This window comes from Catharus ustulatus, chromosome 1 (assembly GCF_009819885.2).
Source record: "Catharus ustulatus isolate bCatUst1 chromosome 1, bCatUst1.pri.v2, whole genome shotgun sequence".
NCBI classification, from domain to species: Eukaryota; Metazoa; Chordata; class Aves; order Passeriformes; family Turdidae; genus Catharus; species Catharus ustulatus.
Genome location: NC_046221.1, coordinates 75391571 through 75411932, shown reverse-complemented (window position 1 = coordinate 75411932; position 20362 = coordinate 75391571). Strand labels below are relative to the sequence as shown.

Below are 20362 nucleotides of genomic sequence, written 5' to 3'. Positions count from 1 at the left end.
CTGGAATTCTTCCCATCCCTCCATCACTTTAAAAAGGTTGGTGCTGAAATGTAGAAAACAAACATTAATAGAGATCATATTCATCTTTAGAAATGGGCAACCTCTGGCTTTGTAAAGCCATGTCAACATTTTGCCATGCTTCTCTGTTGCCACTAAAATTTGGTAATTTAATGAAGCAGAGATCTAACAAATGTATAAACCTCAATGGATTATTCAGCACCAAGGTTTTCATTACAGGGTGTGAAAAAAGGATTAAAGAAGTATTTTAGTTATAGAAAACCCTGAGCACTAAAATAAAGCACAATGGAGCTAGAAAGAATGATAGAGTATCCACAGAATTTAATGGCAACCTAGCTCTATCAGGCCCTACAGTTTTAATTTCAATACAGCATTTTCTTCTTAATCCCTTGTTTGCTAGCAGTAATGCTGTTGGATTAGAGTGGCCACCAGGCAGTGACTATTTACGTAAAAATTAGGCAAATGTCTTTAATAAGGAAAAAATTGCATTGCTTCTGGATATTAGAGAGGTTTCATAACTTTGAACCTCACTGCTTCTGTGATCTTCCACTAAGTTTAAAAGATCAGAACTCCTCCCTTTCACTTATAGCAGCCAGCAAAAACTCACAGCCATTATCTGCCACAGCAGGAACTTCACATTGAAAGCTGAGGGGCTTAGCAAGTGTCTGCATCAAGCCAACATTTTGTTGGTCATAAAACAGAAAGCAGATTCTCACCTGATTTATATTTCCAGCTCTACCCCAACTTCAAAGTGCTAATTCTGGTTTGTGTTCGTTGTGCAACAGAAATGATGGGCAGGAATAGGCTGATACAGCAAAAAGATGATCCATATCCACTAAATATTTTCCTCTACTTTATTTTAACATTCCTGCCCTGAACATCTATCCACTCGCTCAAAGTGATTTCCCCTGTTCCTTCACAATTTTCTCAAGAAAGAGATTGAAAAAGCTTCACCTACACCACGGGTAGATTAAATACACGGAGAGATTAAATACTCAGCAGCAGCAGCCCAGATTTCCAGATTTGGGAAATCAGGAGCCTTTACTGGAGCTGTGAGTGAAGGTGGCCCCACACTAAAGATGGGCAGCCCCAGCATATCTCCTCTTTGCCAAGAGATGGAAGCTAGGGAAGCACATAACAGTCTGAAAGTGTGTGCAGCAGAGGCTAGGAAAGATAGAGGGAAAACTCCAGCCACTTATGAAACCAGAAGACATATAGAGGAAGAAGGATGTATTAGGATCACTCGGAAAAAAACATCTCCCCTTTAAGGTTTTGTTTTGTATCACCTGGGCAACGAAAAGAAAGGGCCCTAAGTTTGGCCAGCCTGGCCACACCACAGTATGAACTTGTCGGGTTGCTGTGGAAGCAGCAGCCAAATGCAGAGCTCAGGACAACAGGGTGCAGATCACTGCTGCCAGCAAGGAAAGCAGAGACACATACCAAGGTATAGCATCCTCTCCCGCTTCGCTGTAAATTTCTTCAACCTGTTTTTATGGGAGGTAGGTGGTGACCCAACCCGAGGTGTTCAGTTTTGGGAGGAAGGAGTGGATAGATTTGTAGGAATACATTTCTGTGCAGAGAGTGCATGGGATTTGATTAATGCAGAAAATTGTGTCATGGAGTGTGAGGGAGAGGTGTTTTGCCTACATGTCTGTGCACAGGAGTAAATCACGAGGGGTTTGAGGGGTTATGCAAAGCGCCCGGGTACTCTCACAGGAGGTAACACTTTCAGGGTTCAAGCAGCAACCCACTGAGGGGTTGAAGCACATTATATAAATTGAAATAGCTTTAGTAGGAGAGAAGAGCAGCCATATGGGAACACAACAAGGAGAGTACTTTATGGAAATACAGAAATACAAATTCAAATCCATTCAGCAGATGACAGAACTAAAATGTCATCTTCCACAGCATTTGAGAGGGAAGCCTTCCTCTGATCCCTACCTCACCCCACAGATATAATTTGGTAGATTATTTTTACAGTGACCAATTTATTTGACAAATACAACCAAAGCATATTCTTTTAATTTCCTTAAAGTGATTTAATTTATATTAAGGTTCTGTCATAAATATGGGTGCTACATAAAGAGCCCCATTTTCTTTTCCTCAAAAATCAAGTTTAAGCTAAATAAAAAATATTTTTAAAATATAACACATGGCCCCCATGTATCTTCCCATTCATTGCATTTCACTGTTCAGAACACCTAATGCATTTATAAGCAAAAAAATCCCAAAATACCAAAGATATCAATAACTCTAACTTTGTTTCTTACTAAGAAGGGCTTGTATGTTGGTTACATTGAATAACTGTAGTTTATTTAAAGAAGTCCAGGTCGTTTCATGTTTTACTGCAAGTTATCTGATTATTCCAGCAACTTAAGAAAAAGATACTGTAAATAAAGCCTATTTCCATTCTTTCATTATGGAAAATAGATAATAAAAAAACATTACTGAGGAGCTGTCCTATCTCCTTTTCTAATCCACTTTATTTTTCTTGGACCTGCTTTCTCTGGCCCTTACTGCATTATGAATATAAAGGGGAATAAAAGTGATGATTTTTTTTTCTCTCCCTCCAAATAAAGGCCTCTAATAAGATGACTGTTCTCTTGTGTCTGAGAATGTAACTTCTTTCCTGCAGGAGCTATTGTGAATAGGAATTATTTGTATTCTCCTTAAGCATTGGAACAGTTTATCTGCTGGACAGACATGGTTTGCTTCCTTGCTTCAAGCCTGGCTAGTTATTATTGCTAGTGGGTGGTACAATTTAGACTGTTTCTCTATAATTCACCCCACTCCTCAAACACCTTTACTCTGGACCATTGTAAAAGTCAGACAAGAGAGCAAAGTGTTTTTCATGAAAAAAAATATATCCATTGACTACACAGCAAAACATATAATACTCTATTTCATATCCTCAACATATTCGGTTACAATGATCTTCACCTATCCTGTTTAACAGACAAAGCATTCCTGACTCTGTAAGTGTGATCTATGAAAGTGAGTGGTTACAGGAGAAATAGCATGAAAAACTTATTTTTATAAATTGAAAAGAAATTCAGTTCTATGTATTTTTTTTTTCATTTCTGTGTGTCACCCTATTTTGCTCCTCAATGCACTGATTATACTGCAGCTTAAGAAAGTACCTACTTAATACTTTATGCTAATTTCATACCTACTTTACCCCCATCAGCCTTTAACCTGTGTAGACTTAACCAGGACACATTTTAATTACATTCTCTCTGAGGAAATCACATTTATTTTTCCAGTTGCACAGATGGAGATTTTAATAATCAGAAGAAATTCCTCAGGCACATTTCCTCAAAATTAGCCTTTACTAACCTGAAAAAAAATCCCAAACCCAACCCAAACCAGCAACTCTCTATGCTTCTTCCCTAAGTACTCCTCATACTTTCCAGACTGACACTACCATGTCCCAGAGATCCTCTCCACCCCACTTGCCAGAGTTGGCTCAGTTGCCTGGGGCTGAATCCAAGATTGTGTGACTGTACAAGTTCACAAACAGTTTAAGGAAGCAATCCTGCACTATGAACCCTTTCTTAATTTGTGGATGATTATTATCTTTATCAATATCTTGGTAATTAAAATCCTACCTGATCAATTTTCTGGCCTTCCTACAGGCCTCTCTAATTTAAAAAAGAGAAAACATTTCCCAGTCTCCTAACTCTATACTGATGTTGTCTCTTCCAAGAATCACCAAGCTCCCTTCTCTGCTTTCAAATTCTATGGAGACTTCCCTTGGCCACATCAGATAATTTATTTTCTAAGACTTCTCATTACAAATTTAATAATATCATCCACTAATATTGTTGAGGCCCTGCTTTATTCTGCTTACTCTTCACTAAATAAATTAATAAGTCCCCGCTCATTTTCTTTACCCAGTTTTACTTCTGTTATTACGGTAATAATACAACCATTGTCTCTGAAGTGATTCTACCTACAGTCAATAGTCTTAAGCTCAAACCCTCGCAAAGCATGTGGTGCAACACCTCTTTTAAGAATGCAAGATAGGAAAATAGTCTTTACTCTTGAGGATATATGCACACTTTAATACAGTGCCTCAATCACAGTGATGAGTACACAGTTACTAGTTACTGATATTTTTATTCCAAAGTGTCTACACTTGTGTGTAGAAATGTGTCTACAAATTAATGTAGAGAAGTACACAGAAAATTACTTCAAGTTTTCCAGCTGGAGAACATGGACAACCCATATTTTGCCTTTATTTAAATGGGTAAACATTTCTGTCTCTTGAAGGAAATAGGAACTTTCACCCTTCTCTTCCCTAGTCATCCATTCATTCCTCCCTAAAGAGAACAGAATGAGGTCACCACCAGTCCTCACCCAGTTCTTAAAAGGATTGAAGCTCTTTAACAATCCAAGCATTTGAACCGAGTGCTGATATAAGTGTCACAAATTAATTTTATCCTGTTACAGCAACTATAAAAGCAGAACAATTTCAAGTATATTTAGATTTCTGTTTTCCTAAGCTAGATGGGATTATTGGCTTTTTTTGTTTCTGTTTGTTTGGAAGATAGGGTGTGTGTGTTTGGGTGCTTGGTTATTTGGTTGAGTTTGGGTTTTTAATCTGTGAGTTATATAGGGCAAAGAAATATTCCACAATATGTGTTTATACAGTGATCCATATAATGGGTTTCTTTAGTTGCCAAAGAAATAAAATATTAATAAGAAAATCATAATTCCAGGCTTCTGAATTTATTACAACTACCAGAAACTGATTATATTCAACACCAGCAAACAAAATTTATATTTCCCTTTTACTAATTTTCTAAGCAAAGGGTCTGAACTTTCAAACATCGCTGATTTTTTTTTTTTTTTAAAGCATATTATTGATATCAGTGTACAATGTTGCAGAATAACTTTTCCTACTTCTCCAGACTGTTGTGTCAACAGACTCAAAGTTACATTTTCAGGATACCCATGTTCGGAGCTTCACATTCTGATGAAAGGCTTCTGATCCTGTTCTGATTGAAGTCGAATGACAAAAATTCTCTCTGAATCCAATGATCCACGACCAAGTCATAACCACTCTCCCAAAACATCAGGCAGTATTTCTCCCTTCCCCCCAGTGTTCTTGCACTTGGGAAGTTAGAGTCTCTGCTGGTAAAAATTAACCAGCACAACAGCACGGACAGTTGTGGACTAATTCACAATATCAGAAGATTGGGCCTGAAGGCAGTGTCATCCTTCTTAAAAAAAAAAAGAAAAAAAAAAAGAAAAATTAAATTTAAAAAATTAAAAAGAGAGGAGGAGAAAGAAGAAAAGTCAGCAATAAAAATCATTCGCTCCTTAATTAAGTGACCACATTCCTAATCGGATTTTTCCAACAGCCCCGTGAAACAGGGGGGAAAAGCTAGCAACTGCAGTACCTGCTGTGGAGACTTTTCAAAGGTCTCTCAAAGAGTTAGGTGCTGACATGGAGTTGCAACAGGATTTCTGCCAATTCATTCAGTAGGCCAACAATTTTCAGCACTGTTTTTATGTTAGCTAGGTCTGCAGTAAGAAATATGAAATGACCAGAGGGCCTATATCTGTTTCCCTGAATAAAAATAACAAAGCACAATTATCATAAATTTGTGATTAAAACCACAAACCATTGCACACTGTTTTCTCCAGTAACACATGGCTTTAAAGACACTTGTTCTGAGCACTGCACAGGCAGACTAACACACAAAACATCACATTTCCCAACCAGTGCATGAAAGACATCCTTCCCTCATTAATCTGCTTCATATGATTTCCATTTCCCCTGTTTATATTCAAAAGCAAGATCATGCAGCAAAGCTTCTTCCCCTTATGAAAATTTCTCACTGGCACTTGCATCCTCTCCTGTCTTCTACTCATATCAGCTCTTGTGGCACTCTTCAACTTCTAAGCTCACATAGCAACTCAGGAACTTCTTGCTTGAGCCTGAACACATTCCACAAATGAAACTCTTGGCTGATCCTCCTGCCCACTCACCTACTCAGCTTTCAGCTCTCACAGAATCCAAGAAAATCATAGAATGGTTGGATCTGGATAATCTTTAAGATCCCTTCAAGCTCAAACCCTTCTATGGTTCTCTGATGTCATGGGCAGGAACACCTTCCACTAAATCAGGTTACTCAAAGCCCCATCCCATCTGATTTTGAACATTTCCAGGGATTGAGCATCCACAACTTCTCTGAAACCTCTTCCAGTGGCTCACTATCCCCACAGTAAAGAATTTCTTCCAAATATCTACTCTAAACCTACTTCTTTTTTCTGTTTAAAACTGTTTCCTCCTGTCATATCACTACAAACTGTTGTAAAAAGTCCCTCTCCAGCTTTCTTCATGGCCCTTCTCTGGACTCACTCCAACAGGTCCATTTCCTTCTTATGTTGGGGACCAAAGAATTGGATGTAGTACCCCAGACAGGGCTTCACAAGAGTGGACTAGAGGGGCAGAATTGTCTCCCTTGACCTGCTGGCCACACTGCTTTTGATTCAGCCCAGGATCTGGTTGGATTTCTGGGTGCAAGTGCCCGTTATTGGATCATGTCAAGCTTTTCCTCCAAGGACCCCAAGTACTTCTCCTAAGGGCTGTTATCAATATGTTCACAAGACTTTGCACTCAGCCTTGTTGAGCTACATGAGATTGGCACAGGCCCAATTCTCAAGCCTGTTCAGGTCCCCCAGGATGTTATCACTTCCCTCCAAAGTGTCAACTGCTCCACAGGGCTTGGTGCCATTTGCAAACTTGCTGAGGGCGCACTTGATCTCATGTCCATGTTGCTGACAAAGTTGTTAAACAGCACTGGTCCAAAAAATGACCTCTGAGGAACACCACTCATCCCCGGTCTTCAACACTGAGCCATTGACTGCAACTCACTGAGTGTAAGCATCCAGCTAATTCATTAATCACTAAGGGGCTGTACATCAAATCCATGTCTCTTCAGTTTAGGATGTCATATGGGACAGTGTCAAGTGGTTTTTATCCCTGTAACACTGGCTGCTGTGACACAGCCCTGCAGGCATGTGCATGTGACAGACGGCGACCTCTTATATGGTCAGCGATCACTCACTTGCACATTAAAGGATGGTCTGAGAGTTCTTGTTTTGCAGTCAGGGCGCAGCAGGGCATGAAAGAAGACTCAAAAGCTGATGTTCTGAGGTTTCCAAGATTGTTTATTCTTTCTTATCTAAGGAATTTTCTGTCTACCTTACAGCGGTCCACTCTGCAACTCATCCAAGGCTGTTCTCCGGCCCTCCGGGGCAGGACTTATCTTTTATACCCTAATTTACGTCTACTTTATTTATGATTAATCACCAATACTTTATACCCACTTTACACCGTGCAGTTTTCCCTTCACCAATCCTGAGTTGGCATCCTGACCCAGAAGATGGATGCCATGAAGAAGAAGAAAGAATTTCTTACTATGCCACAAATCTTCCATCTTGTGTCCAAAACCCCCTAATATAAACAATCTTTAAAACCTTACTTTTCTACCTTTTAATATACCAATTTACACTCTACTTATTTCTGTGACTCTGTAATTCTGTATATAAAGATGGTAATTTCTCCCAGGGACGTAGATCAAACTCACAGGGATTTTTGGCACCTTGCCAAGGCTTCTGAGCCCCCCTGTACAGGCTCCAGGGAAGCCAGGGTATTCCCCTGGCTTCTCACATGTGCACATCTTTTAGTCCTCTTATTTATTCCCCATGATACGTGCATCTGCACAGAGCTGGGCCTCCAATGAAGCCGGAGGGGCTGGAATTCCTTTGTGCTGCTCTTCAGGTGCTTCCTGCTGACCTGCAATTCTTCTCCAAGCTCAGGGCATCTTCTTCTGGCTCTGGCAACAAGCTGGTAGGAGTGGGATAGACTGAGCATCCTCTCCCATGACAACTGAAGTTTAAAAGCTGAACAGTGGTTCCCCTGCTGCTTCAGTCTCCAAAAGCAGAACACCATGCACCTGTTACACTGATAAGCAGTGTTATTTAGAAGTAACTTGCATATAGAAATTTACAGCCTCATGTAATGAACTTGTTGGGTCATTCATTGCTAGTTCTGCAAGGGGCAGAAGAGTCCAGTCAACAGAGCTCCAACAAGCTAGTTCAGCATTAACTTGTGCAAGTTATGGAATAACAGCTGGAAAACTCCTATATGCATATGAGAGCAAAACCAGCTACCTTCAATCTCCAGAAATAGGCTTAAATAAGTAGTGTCCTACAGATCAGTATGTTTAAGTAAGACCTTTGCTTTAAAAAGACCTCATAAATACCCTGTGTGTCTGTGGTGTCCACCCCCTATCCATCTCTCCTCAGTTCCCAGAACAATAGCTATGCAACTCATGCTGGATCCTCTGCAGAGCTGGTCTCCTGTCCTGTTGCACAGGGACCCTGTTCCCACACACCTGGCAGGACACATGGCAGCACTGAGTGTTGAGGTCAGCTAGTGGGGCACAGATTTGGTCCAGCAACTTTGTGCAGCTGTAGAGGGCCTTCTGTCTATTTGCCCTCTATTAGCATTTTGTGAAGTACAAGAGTTAAGCAGCACCCGCAGCACCCTCGCTCCCGCCTGTAGCTCTAGAAGGTTAACAGCAGATTAAGGCAAGTAACTGATCCTCTGCAAACTTCATTCTTTTGAATTCAGCATTGCAGGCTCATCTCCATAGTTCACTGTGGGGTTAAGGCAGCACTTAAAAGCAAGTCACACATTTTCAATGTGAAGTGCAAAAGAGGAACAACTACTTTTGACATGGTGAAAAGTGGCCTGGAACACTCACGCTAATACAAGGGGACAGAAACAAAGGGTAGAAAGGCATCTCAGAGCATCCTTCTGTCTAGACTCATGCACAAGGATGAGACGAAGACAGTAGGTTTCTTTGTCACATTTAATGCTGCATGAACTCCTAATCCTATGATGTCAAAAACCCTTTTAATAAATAGCTTCTATCAAAGTAGCATTTCCTACATCTACCTAACGCTACTCAAAATGTGGTGTCCTACTTAACAAATTTAATTTTTCTTTCACCTACAGAAGACACAAAAACCCAAAAACCCAAAAACCTTTAACAACCACGTAGCATCTGGCATTATATTAAGGTATCATCACGTTTCTTATCTTTAGCTACTTCTGGTGTGTAGGGATGAGAGGCACATTTGCTTGGACAAGTCCCTCAAGTACAATATTGCTTGGGCCAGCTCATTTCTCTCATGACTAGAAGTGGCTAGTGCCATTAGCATTACATTATTAACAGGAGTATTGTTTTGGCATTAAAGGGAAAAAGGGTTTTATGACAATGTCATATTTCACAAGAGAAAGAACAAGCAAGCTTTTAAAGCCCATCAAAAACCACTTGTTTGTCTGATCTCTTTCTTTTTTAGTTGGCAGTAAGTATTTTCAGTCAAGTTCAGAGAGATTATTTTTATACCTCAGTTTAAAACATATATTAAAAACAGGACAAAGTATCAGAGGAATTCAAGGCAGAGAAGCACCTTGCAACTATTTATTTTGGAGGCACTGGATCTGCTGACATGGCATTTCAAAATAAAAAGTCTTTTGCTTCTGAAAATCATTCTTGGATTCCAAATGTTTCCATTTAAAGGAAAAAGATACTTCTACAGAAAAATATATAAACACTTATCAGTACAAAACAAGCCCCTCCCTACAAAGTTTTAGTTTTCATTCCAGTGTTCTGTTAGGAGACTTGCCTCCAAAGTGATTATTTGAGACTTAAAACTCCATACACCAGTTGGGCAAATTTTGCCTAAAGATAAAGTAGACCATACATGTAATTTGCATACCCTCAGTAAAAGAAGGATTTTTATTTTGCTAAGCTAGAAATAGAATTTGACAACAGGGAAAATTCAGACTTCTACTACATCAATCATGGACTTTTGAAGTTTTGGAAGGATCACGATTCTGCCACATTTCAGAACTTTCTGAAAGGTGCCAAGTGCCCATGTTCTCACTTGCTCAGAGAAAGGCTTGGAAGCTGAGGTGCACTCAGTTCCATACAAGAAATTAATCATGTCTTCAGGTTTTTGAAAGGAACAGCTTCTCCACTCTCTCCAAGTGTTTTCAGGATCAAGCCATCTCTCTTGACCACTGAGCAAAGGTGAGTTATTCATCCCTGGTCCAGCACAAATCCAGAGAACAAGTTCATCCTTTTCATCATTAAACTTGTCCTGGTTTTGGAGGAATGCCTATGAACAGTAGGTGAAAGAAATGATGACAAAATCACTGCCTATCACACCAACATTGTCTCACTATTTGCTTGGATTCAGACAGCTTTGTCATCAGCTCTGGTATGGAAATGGTAACTCCCATCACAGCAGAAGACTTGCTTTGATCCCATGTTTGTACAGCACCTCACACAACAGTCATGGTCTGCAGCTGGAACTTCTAACCACATCACACCATAAATGCACAGGCTTGATCTTAATTTTTTCCACATTTATCACACAGATCTGTTGCCAGCTTCTTGCAACAAAGGAAAAGGTTGATCTCTACAGGAATTTAGTTTTACCACAAATATTTTGACAGTTTGAAAAACAAAAGAGAGGTGGTTAGAAGAGGTGATGATATTTTGAGAAGAGATATGAACAAGAGAATAGAATCAAGAGCATTTGTTCTACAAGATATTTCTAGTCAGCACTGCGTCTGGCTGGAATGGACTTAACCTTCCCCATAGTAACCTGCATAGGAGTTTTTATTTGTGGCCAACCAATACTGACAATATACCAGTGCTTTACTGTTCAAATGTGATTGCACAGCAGTAAGATCTTCCCTGTTTCCCACTCTGCCCTCCTCAGCAATTAGGTTGGGGTGGGTAAAAGGTTTTGATGGGATGCGACCAGGACATCTGATCCAGTTTGTCCAATATCCAGGGATATTTCATATGGGGTAATGTTCAGCTGTATTCCCAAGCTGCCATTGCTTGGAAACCATTTAGGTATCTGCCTGCTGGTGGAGAGTGACTGCTTGTTCTCACCACCAGCGGATCACTTCTTTATTTGTATTTACAAACACACTTCTTAAACTGGTTTTATCTTTACTCATGAGGGTTTTTTTTCTCCCTACCCAGTATTTTATTCCCTGCTACTGCAGAGGAGCCATGGGAACAAGACACTGCTTGGGAACTTAAATTATCATCTGGTGCCAACCCACAGAAGTCCCTTTCAGGCACACCACATTGGGCTCAAATTAACTATACACTTTATCAGAATGTGCTAGACTGAATTCACAGGTGTTACAACGGTTCAGTTGTTGCTTGGACTGCTGGTCTGGACTGCTACACTCTGGCAAGACATTACTGAAAAGGCAGAGGACCTTGCTGTAAAGGTACATCATGGAGAGTCCCACATACTCAAAAGTCAAGCTAATAAAGACTGTCAAAACCACAAGCAGGTAAACCAGGCTGCTAGACAAGATGACATTTCCACTATATGAAAAGCAAATGGCAAGCAGTCAAGCACATATGAAGTTGCTTTGAGAATGGACATGCATGAGTTTCTAGGATAAAGGACATCCTTAGAAAGGATATTCTCCAGCCATGGCTAGACACATGCCAGTTGTCTAGAGAAAGCATAATAAAGAGCATCAAAAATTTTGCAGTGTTGAAGCAACAAGTTAGAAAAACACTTCTTACAGAGACTGCCTGAAACATTCCCCTCAAATAGAATGAAACAAAAAGAAAAATTGTATCTTATCCTTATGCAGAAATGCTCTGAGGACTATGTCTTTTGGGGATCCAAGGCTGTATCTACAGTGAAATATTAAGAGGGAAGAACCAGTCCAGGGACAAATACTTCTCGGGACCAGACTGTTTTTCTCTCGGCCTTGTCTCTAACAGAATTTCCCAGTTTACCTAGAGGAAACCTTGAGGTAAGCACACTTGAGCTCTCCTCCTCAAGAACACTTCAGAAAACTCTGTGCTGAGCAAACACTTGCACATGATCAATATGAATGTTAGATGAATTCAGACTTGAGAATTCAGACTCTCCCAGTACGGTCAATGTCAGGAGCACATAACTGACAGGCAGAGCTCTATGTTTAATACTGAAGCTCCCAGTTTAAGTTCAAGCCTGAAAACCCAAAGAAATCACTTTGTAAAATGAATAGCGAAATTCAAATCAGGTATCATTTAATACCAATGTTTTATATTCGTACATAATCTTAATTAGTTATCTTTTTAGCACGCTAGTCACACAATGAAGTTTTTGATTACTTTTTTGTAATTTGTGGTTCTCTTTTCCTTATGCAAGGCTGGGGTTTTTTTCTAAACAATGCATGATTAACAGAATTTTAAAAAATAAATGGGTACATTTTTTTGTGTTTCTTCACATGCCAGAACAAAGTTTTTGTCAGGCAAGGATAATTCTTTAAAGAAAGAGTTAGAGTAGTAAGTGTTCTACCAACTGTTCTGCAGAGTAAAGAATGATACATAAAGTTTTAGAGATCACCATACCTCAAACTAAAAAACATGCATTAGAAGTACAGTAATTTCACGATTATAAGCCGCACCTGATTATAAGCCGCACTCTCGTTCACAGCAAGGACCCATGTGCAACAAAGTAATGAATTACTAACTGAATCACAGGATCGCGGGGTTTACTGGCTCAGCTTGGGGTCGGGTGGCCTTGGCCCGCTCGGGGCTGCTGACGGGGCCAGGTGGCCCAGCTTGGCCCTGCCACTTGGCGGGGCCGCCTGGGGCCGGCTGCTGCTGCTGCCACCACTGGGCTCGCTCGCCCCGGCCCAGCACTGCCCCGCGGTGGTGGTGGGAGCCTGCCTGCACCCACAGCGGTGGCAGGGGGGGACGGAGCCCCCCGCCTTCCCCCCAGGCCACAAGGTCGGCAGGAGGGAGCACCCCTCCACCCCACCGCGCTGCAGGCACAGAGCCCACCTCCACTCGCCGTGCAACAGAGTAACCAATTTGTAACAATCACGCAATCCCAGGTTTTACTGGCAGGTGTTTGGCTCTGCACCTCAGCTTGCACTCCTGGGTTGGGAAATTTCCAAACTTTTTTCATATATTGGCCAGTCCTGAGTGTAAGCCGCATTTCTGGGTTGGGAGCAAAATTTTAGTCAAAATGGTGTGGCTTATAATCGTGAAATTACTGTAATTCCTGACAGTATTGAAGAGATGCTGCTGTGGACAAGAAGAATCTTCCTCCAGAAAGTCCTATAGGAACTGGATGGAGGAAACACTCTGAGTTCCTGCATTAGAAGGACCATATTAGCAGCTGGCCATTAGGTGCCTGGACTTCATGCACAAATTAGTTTGAAAATTGTCTGGTTGCAAATGGCTCCAAAAGAAAAATAAAAAAAATAAAGTTACTCACAAAACCCTACAACTTCCTTTCCCAAACTTATCTGTTAACTGGCTTTCAATGAGGTAATTTCTCTTTTCTTATTTGTGTGTTGCAATCCTCTACTATTTAATTTTTTTTAAAAAAATCCATTAGTGCTACAGAGGCAATCAAGCTAAGACAGTGTAAATAGTCACACATATTACAGAGTTCAATTTCAGTTAGTCACTTACATCTGTAGATAGTTCTGGATTTGGTATATTTGAATCAACTGCTAATCTACAGAACCATTACTGCTGGTGGTAATAGAGGAAAAATAATCCACCAGTCTGAACCTCAGATGTCAGGATATAGTTACAAGGTTAATCAATATTTTAAATTGTATGTACACATCGATTTTGCTTGAGTAGTACATAGAGTCAATATAGAAATTATTGTGATAACACAGAAGCCCTCAAAATGAGGCTTTTTGCAGCTACTTCTCGTACTGAAATGGCATATATAAGTTATTCAGTTTAACACCAGAAGTTTAACCAAAAAATAAACAAAAAACAACTCTTCCCCTCTCTTCCTCCCCCTTCTTATTCTTCACTCTTTTGCTACAGTTCTCAAAATACAACAGTTTCTGCCACCTCTGCAAATTCAGGTAAGTAGTACCAGAGCACAGGGAAACAGGCAAGGCACACTGCAGATATAGCTATTGTTAAACAACTAACAAACATTGTTCATTTCAGCTTCATTCAAAAAAACAAAAACAAAAAATCCCACAAAGCATTTCACCTGACCTTGCAAATAAAAACGAACAGAAATAAAAGGGATTTCTTTCCTTTGTAACAGTTTTTGAGTTTCTTCCAGCATACAGACTTCAAATGCAAATATATGTCCTAAAAATATTGCTTTTTTTTAACCTCACTTTATCTACAAGTATTCTTTACACAGAGATACAACTCATGTTTCAAGCTCTTTAACATCTGAGATAGTATGATTACAGTTACTGATACATACAAAATTACACTCCTTCACTGAATCTGTACAAGGCAACTTGCTCCCTTGTAAGACACAGCTATGTGGACACTGGGATTGAAGCACACACCCTCCCTACTCTTCTATTTTTGTGCTTTATCCTTAGCAAAGATATCTGACTGTAAAGATATCCAAAATTGATCACATCTAGTTTAGTCACACCACAGATTTGAAATTATCCCATTTTTGTGTTATCAGTCTGATTTAGTTTACAAAAAGAGAAGTCAGTGATTCTCAGTCTGAGATTTTGTTACCGTAAAGAAATATAGTGCAGTACAAAGCATTAACATATGCCATTCATGTACTGTTTAGAGAAGCCCTATTTCTGTAACTTAGAACAACAACTGAGAAGAAGGCAAGAATTGAGAAAAGGCAAAGTGAATGCAAAAAAATAGGAAGCCCAGTAAAATAGTTAAACTGTCAAACTAGATCTTAGAGGAATAGATTTAAGCCTCTATTTCACCACAAACTTCTGTGTGGTTAACCAATCCCTTAGCCTTATGAAAGAGTCAAGACATATATTTAAAACCTTAAACTGATGTCCTAAATGGCCCTTTTTTTCCTCTTCTCTGGTTCCCTCTCACAGTGGCTCAACCAGGAGCAGGGAAATGAGGAATTCGGTTCTTACTCATAAAAATGCTTCAGTGTATTATATTAGCCATAACAGAGAGAAATTTCAGCCCACACCTAATCAATTATCTGGTGTCATATTCTTTTTCCCCTCCCTTTCCCCAAGTATGAAGCATTTTCCAAAGGAGAAATAGATAGTTCCCCAAAGTCAAACAATTTTGATTTTTGTCACTAAGTCAGTCTCCTGGGAAATGATGCTTTGAATCCTCTTCAGTAAATACTAAATTTAAGAAAAAGAAAGAGAATTCTGCCCAAGTACAAATTCCTTCTCATTTTCTTGTCCTCTTCCAGCATAAATGTGAGAAGCAAAACCCACACTCAGCTGAGAAAGGACAGAGGACAAGCAGCAGAGGAGAAGCTCCACACATCAAGCATCCCAACTATGACAGCCTGTCAAAGATTTCTTGGCACAACACTTGCTCATGTGCTTTTTATTGCTACCTGTGAGCAGATCACTTCTGCATATACTTAGTGGGTTTTTAATCTCATTAGGAGGGCTTTACTTACCATGTACCTTGTGTGGGTTATATACACCTGAAAGATCTGTGGTGCTGAAGACACTCAACATGCAAAAGCAAGGCAGTGTGTCATGTTACTTCAAAGCTAAGTATTCAATACTGCTTATAAATTACTTCAATAGCTAAGTATTCTGCTGGTTCTAACATATCTGATTAGAGTTCTGATATCTAGTGACCTTCCCCTGTATTCATGGCCAGTGCCACAATTTGTTATGTGTTGCTGTAGTCGTGTCACAGCGATGCCATGCACAGAAATGTTAAAGACAACAAAGTATTTAGGCACTATAGGTATGCAGGGCACAAATTCTTCATGAGCAGTGAGAACAGAAAACAGGGGAAACTCTACACCTTCAAGATTTTATCTAGCACTAAGTTTATTTGTGCAGACTGTCTGACTGGTGTGGTTTGAGCAACACTTTAGAGATGATAATTCAGGAAGTCTAAGGAAAATCAGCACCAGAAACTAACTTGGTTTGTATCATAACCTGTTTTCTTATGCACAGTTGAATTATTTGCAGTTTCGCTCCTCTCCTTTCTCTCATCAAGAAAACACAGACAACAACAATAACAATCTTTGGCCTTCACTCGTGGGCTGCATCTGAACTGTGCTTGAGGTTACTCAAAAGGTGGCTTCAAAAGCATCTGCATGAATCATGAGGGAACAGGTCACCTGGGCCACAGCTCTCCCCTTGTCATATACATTATGAAAGCCTTATGAAGCCAGAGGAGTCAGTTACACAAAAGCACACTCCACTGGAAATTTAAGCTGGATTTAAGATGCTCTGCACTGCTGAAGCAGTGCAAAGCTGCCTTTAGAGAATTGTGAATTTAGCTTCTTATTGTTACACCTTGGATTTCAATAAATTCTCCCCAAGGGAACATATGCTTTCCTTCTACAGTTTCTATTGTTTGGATTATCTTTTCGCTATCTATGACACATTATTTATTAGCATCTTGCACTCAATTTTTCTTATTGAATTAACAAATGCATCCCACCAAACAAGGTGAGGAAAACAAGTTACTCAGGGCAAGTAGCACAAAAAGAACACAAACCCAAGCCTCCACTTCTCAGGAGAAGCCTTTGTGCGCTCTGGCTCATTAAAGATTGAATCCCCACAAGCACTTGGGTATGAAAGCCAGCTGGTACCACTTAGTCCCTACTTAAATCCAATGCCCAAGGGATGCAAAAACCTCATAAATGAGGAATTTCTAGCAGTACTTGGTTTTGGTACTTTTAATTTAGTTTAATGGTAACCTAGCAGGCCTAGTATGAAGATTTTTGTTAGTACAAATTGTTCAAAGCTCCCTTTTTCTTTATACACTTCCCCATGCCCCAACTTCAAAAATGAAAAATGTTCATAATCATTCATGTACAGTATCACGGTATTAGCAATTAACTGGAAATGACCATTCCCTCACACAATCCTGGGGTTGGTCTGTTTTAAATCAGTAACTGTGTTCAGAAGGCAAGGTTGTTACAGGATCTACAGGAGTTCTCAAACATTGCTAAAATTTGTGTTCTTTCATTTTGTCTCCTACACTGGTTTTTGACTTATTAAAGTTTTCCTCTCTTTTATTTTAAACCATAGGCTAGCTTTAGTTTTATGACATTGAGGGGTTTTGATCAGATCCTCAACTGGTTTAAACTGACAGAATTCCACAGCTCTATGGGCTTGTCTAGTATACCTCCACTGTCTGTTCCTTTCTGTGTTACAATTGAGACAAAAACAAACTGGTGTATACACTCACCTTATCAGACAAATAAATTGTCAGTGTCATGATTTATCCTGAAGAGTAGATGTTTTCTAAAAGAGATTTTCTTGAAAATAAGGGGGTTAAAAATGACCTAATATACTGCAGCAAAATACTGAAGGCAATCAGTAAGGCTGTTATTATTTCTTGAGATGGATAGAAATCTGCTATTTTCTACCTTTCCTTCCAATATCCCAAAGAATAATGATGTGATTTAAGAACATAAAGCTTACAGCTCAATTGTGGCAATTTATGTTCCTGTAAACTTGATGTAAGCCTGAGCAGCCCAATATTTTTACCGTGTATTGTAAAGGATGACATCTTAAAGGTCACAGCAATTTCCACCATTTTACTTCCAAATTTATTTCTCCTTAGTTTTTCACAGAGAAGTGTTGAGATTTACCTCTGACCCAACCTACTTTCCTCAAAACTTGAACTGTATATAAAGAACGAAGGAATTGTTCAATGAATGGGTTATTTTCTGGGTAACATGACTGGAAGACAAACATGACATCATAAGCAGGTGTAATGTATCCCTAAATGCGTTTCAATTCCAAAGTGAAAACAGTAAGCAACTTCTCGCTCTGACATTTTCTCTCTTCACTGTATGTAATGTTTTCAGATTCTGTCGAGGAGTGTGTCTAATTCATTTTTCCGGCTTAGTGAGACTCACCCCGAGTCATTTCCTATTTGCTGTCTTGCTGTGAGTGGAGTCACATTCCCAGTGAGAAGTCAGCTCAGTTCCAGTGATTATCTCCGTGCCCAGCGATGGCCTGAGAGGACGCCTGCTCATGCTGAGAACATAGTTTAACACTATGTTAATAAACACACAGGGAATGTGTTATGCAAACAAAGGCCCCAAGGCAAATCCCTTTGCCCTCAGAGATGCTAAAGGAGTAATAGGTTTGGGGAGAACAAGGGAATAGTACTGCTTTTGAAAAGCAGCCTCATTGTAAATGTGTCCAGATTTGCAGTGGGAAGAGTTAACATGAAGACACACTGTCTATCATTCTCTTTTGCCCTTCTTTTGAAGATCATTAGAGTTGGCATTAAGAGGAGTTATACGGATTAAAGGCAGCTAGGTCTGCTCTCACTGCTTGATGAAACAGCTATCATCTCAAAGCAGCATACCTTCAGCAGGCTATTAATTACATCCCACTAAAGTCCTTAAAAGGTAGTTTATTTTAACCTCAAAATTTCACCATTTACTTCTAAGAGACCTTAAAAATTTGAATAATATTAATAATATTAAATAATGAAATGCACATAATAATATCATAAATGAGTAAATAATAAATGACTGGAGTAAAAGTATGAAGATAATAAATGCTAAATAATAAAGTGTCTTAATAAGGCTAATGTTTAAAGTGTATTAAGGGTAATAATAAAATTAAGCCTTCCCATTGCTGTGCTTAAAAATCTTTTGTACAATCACTTTTTTTTATCTAAACTGAACTATAACAAAGGATCATCACCTTCTTAAATACTCTATATCACCACCCCAGAACCCAATACTAGATTTAAAAAACTGTTCAGGTTCTTCAATCAAGCTACAATCTCACCACTCTCCCCTTTTCTTCATGCCTCCTCATCCCCATGTCGATTTTATACTCCAGCCACATAGAGCTATACATTAGAAAATCTCACACTTTAACGTGTCACTACAATACAGAAAAATGTCAACCTTAAAGGCACTAGGAGAAAAAAATGAAAATATGCAGGAATGATAAGAAATATTCATTCACTCATTGAAGCCTGTTTCAAAATCACAAAGAAAAATTATAGGAAGCCTCAGTACTCACACATACTCTTCTCATTCTTCTGTTTTCATTAACATTTGTATAATTAATTAGAGTCCTCAGGGAAAAAATAACCAACACTTCTTTACACTTCTTTAGTTCTGAAAAGCAATCAAGATCTATAACAGCCTCTCAGTTTTGAAGTTTAATGTAAGCTTGCATGAGTGAGGGAACCATAGCTGTTTTCCTTCTGCTTTTTTACAAAAAAAAATAAAAAAAAAAAAAAAAGGAGAGTTGGGAAAAATAATAATATATTATGTTTGGGACTAAAGACATTTAAAAACGAATAATTCTATGTCCCAGTAGCAAATAATACGTTTAGGAGCCTAGGATGAATTAAACAAATTGTATTTTTCAGTATAGTACTGTATCATTTACAACCTAGTCAAATTGCATCAAATACAACAACAATCCTGTGGCATTTTAACATAATTTATAGCTCCATGAGGTAAACAGAAGGAGGATTTTTTTTGTTGCCTTCTGTTTGCTACTTTAATCACATTCTAGGGACACAATTCTGCATGGAAGTGGCTGTAAATAAGCTCATGCATTTCCAGCTCATGGAGGCGGTTACAATGCACATATTAAGGACAAGTTTTACAACCAAATGTGTGATGCAGAATGCTTTGATACTGATGAAATTGCACATCTCTAAGGGTGAGATTAATCCTATCTAACTTTGGCTGCTCAGGAAACTAATCAAAGATGCTTAACTCTGTAGTCAACAGAGAGTTGACAACTGGAGGTTGACTGGAGTTGACAACTCCAGAGGGGGATTCTTCCTATATATTTTGGACATCCAAGTTTGTCTACTAACGAGCCGTTGGACACACTCCTCTGACTTGCAGAGCATGCCTAAATGGGATGTTTAGATTAGACACCTAATTTCAAGACAAGTGAAGCTAGCAAACCTAGCCCCATGCTGCAGCCTGTCTGCACCACAGCTAAAGTCAACTTCAGGTTGTTTTTTTATGGGAGTCCGAGCTGGGCACTGAAATGAGCTGGGGTACAGTGAGGATTTGGAGCCACTGCAGGAGAGGTTTCATCATGTACTTCTTGCCTGAGCACCTCTGTGGGGATTCTGGCCAGCCTGCATGGGGACTGTAGCCACAGTGCCTGTGCTGGAAAGATTCAGGCTCCCTCCTCAGCCTCTGCTCCCAGCTGATTCAGCACTATCCTTCTCACTGCTGCTCTCCATGCTGAGAGAACATGCTAAACTACTCCAGGCAAATTTTTAAAAGAATAAATAAAAAAATAAGGAAGAAAGGGAAAAGAAAGAGTGAAGAATAGTTTTCAACTTAGTAGAGAAGT

At 39.5% G+C, this 20362-nt stretch overlaps 1 long non-coding RNA gene across 1 annotated transcript; it reads left to right on the top strand.

Annotated features, from left to right (window-relative positions):
- Positions 1–1383: 1383 nt before the first annotated feature.
- Positions 1384–18462, top strand: LOC117001040. The gene is made up of 3 exons (XR_004418908.1): positions 1384–1462; positions 11741–11905; positions 15274–18462. It is a non-coding gene; the product is annotated as an uncharacterized LOC117001040 (long non-coding RNA).
- The last annotated feature ends 1900 nt before the right edge of the window (positions 18463–20362 follow it).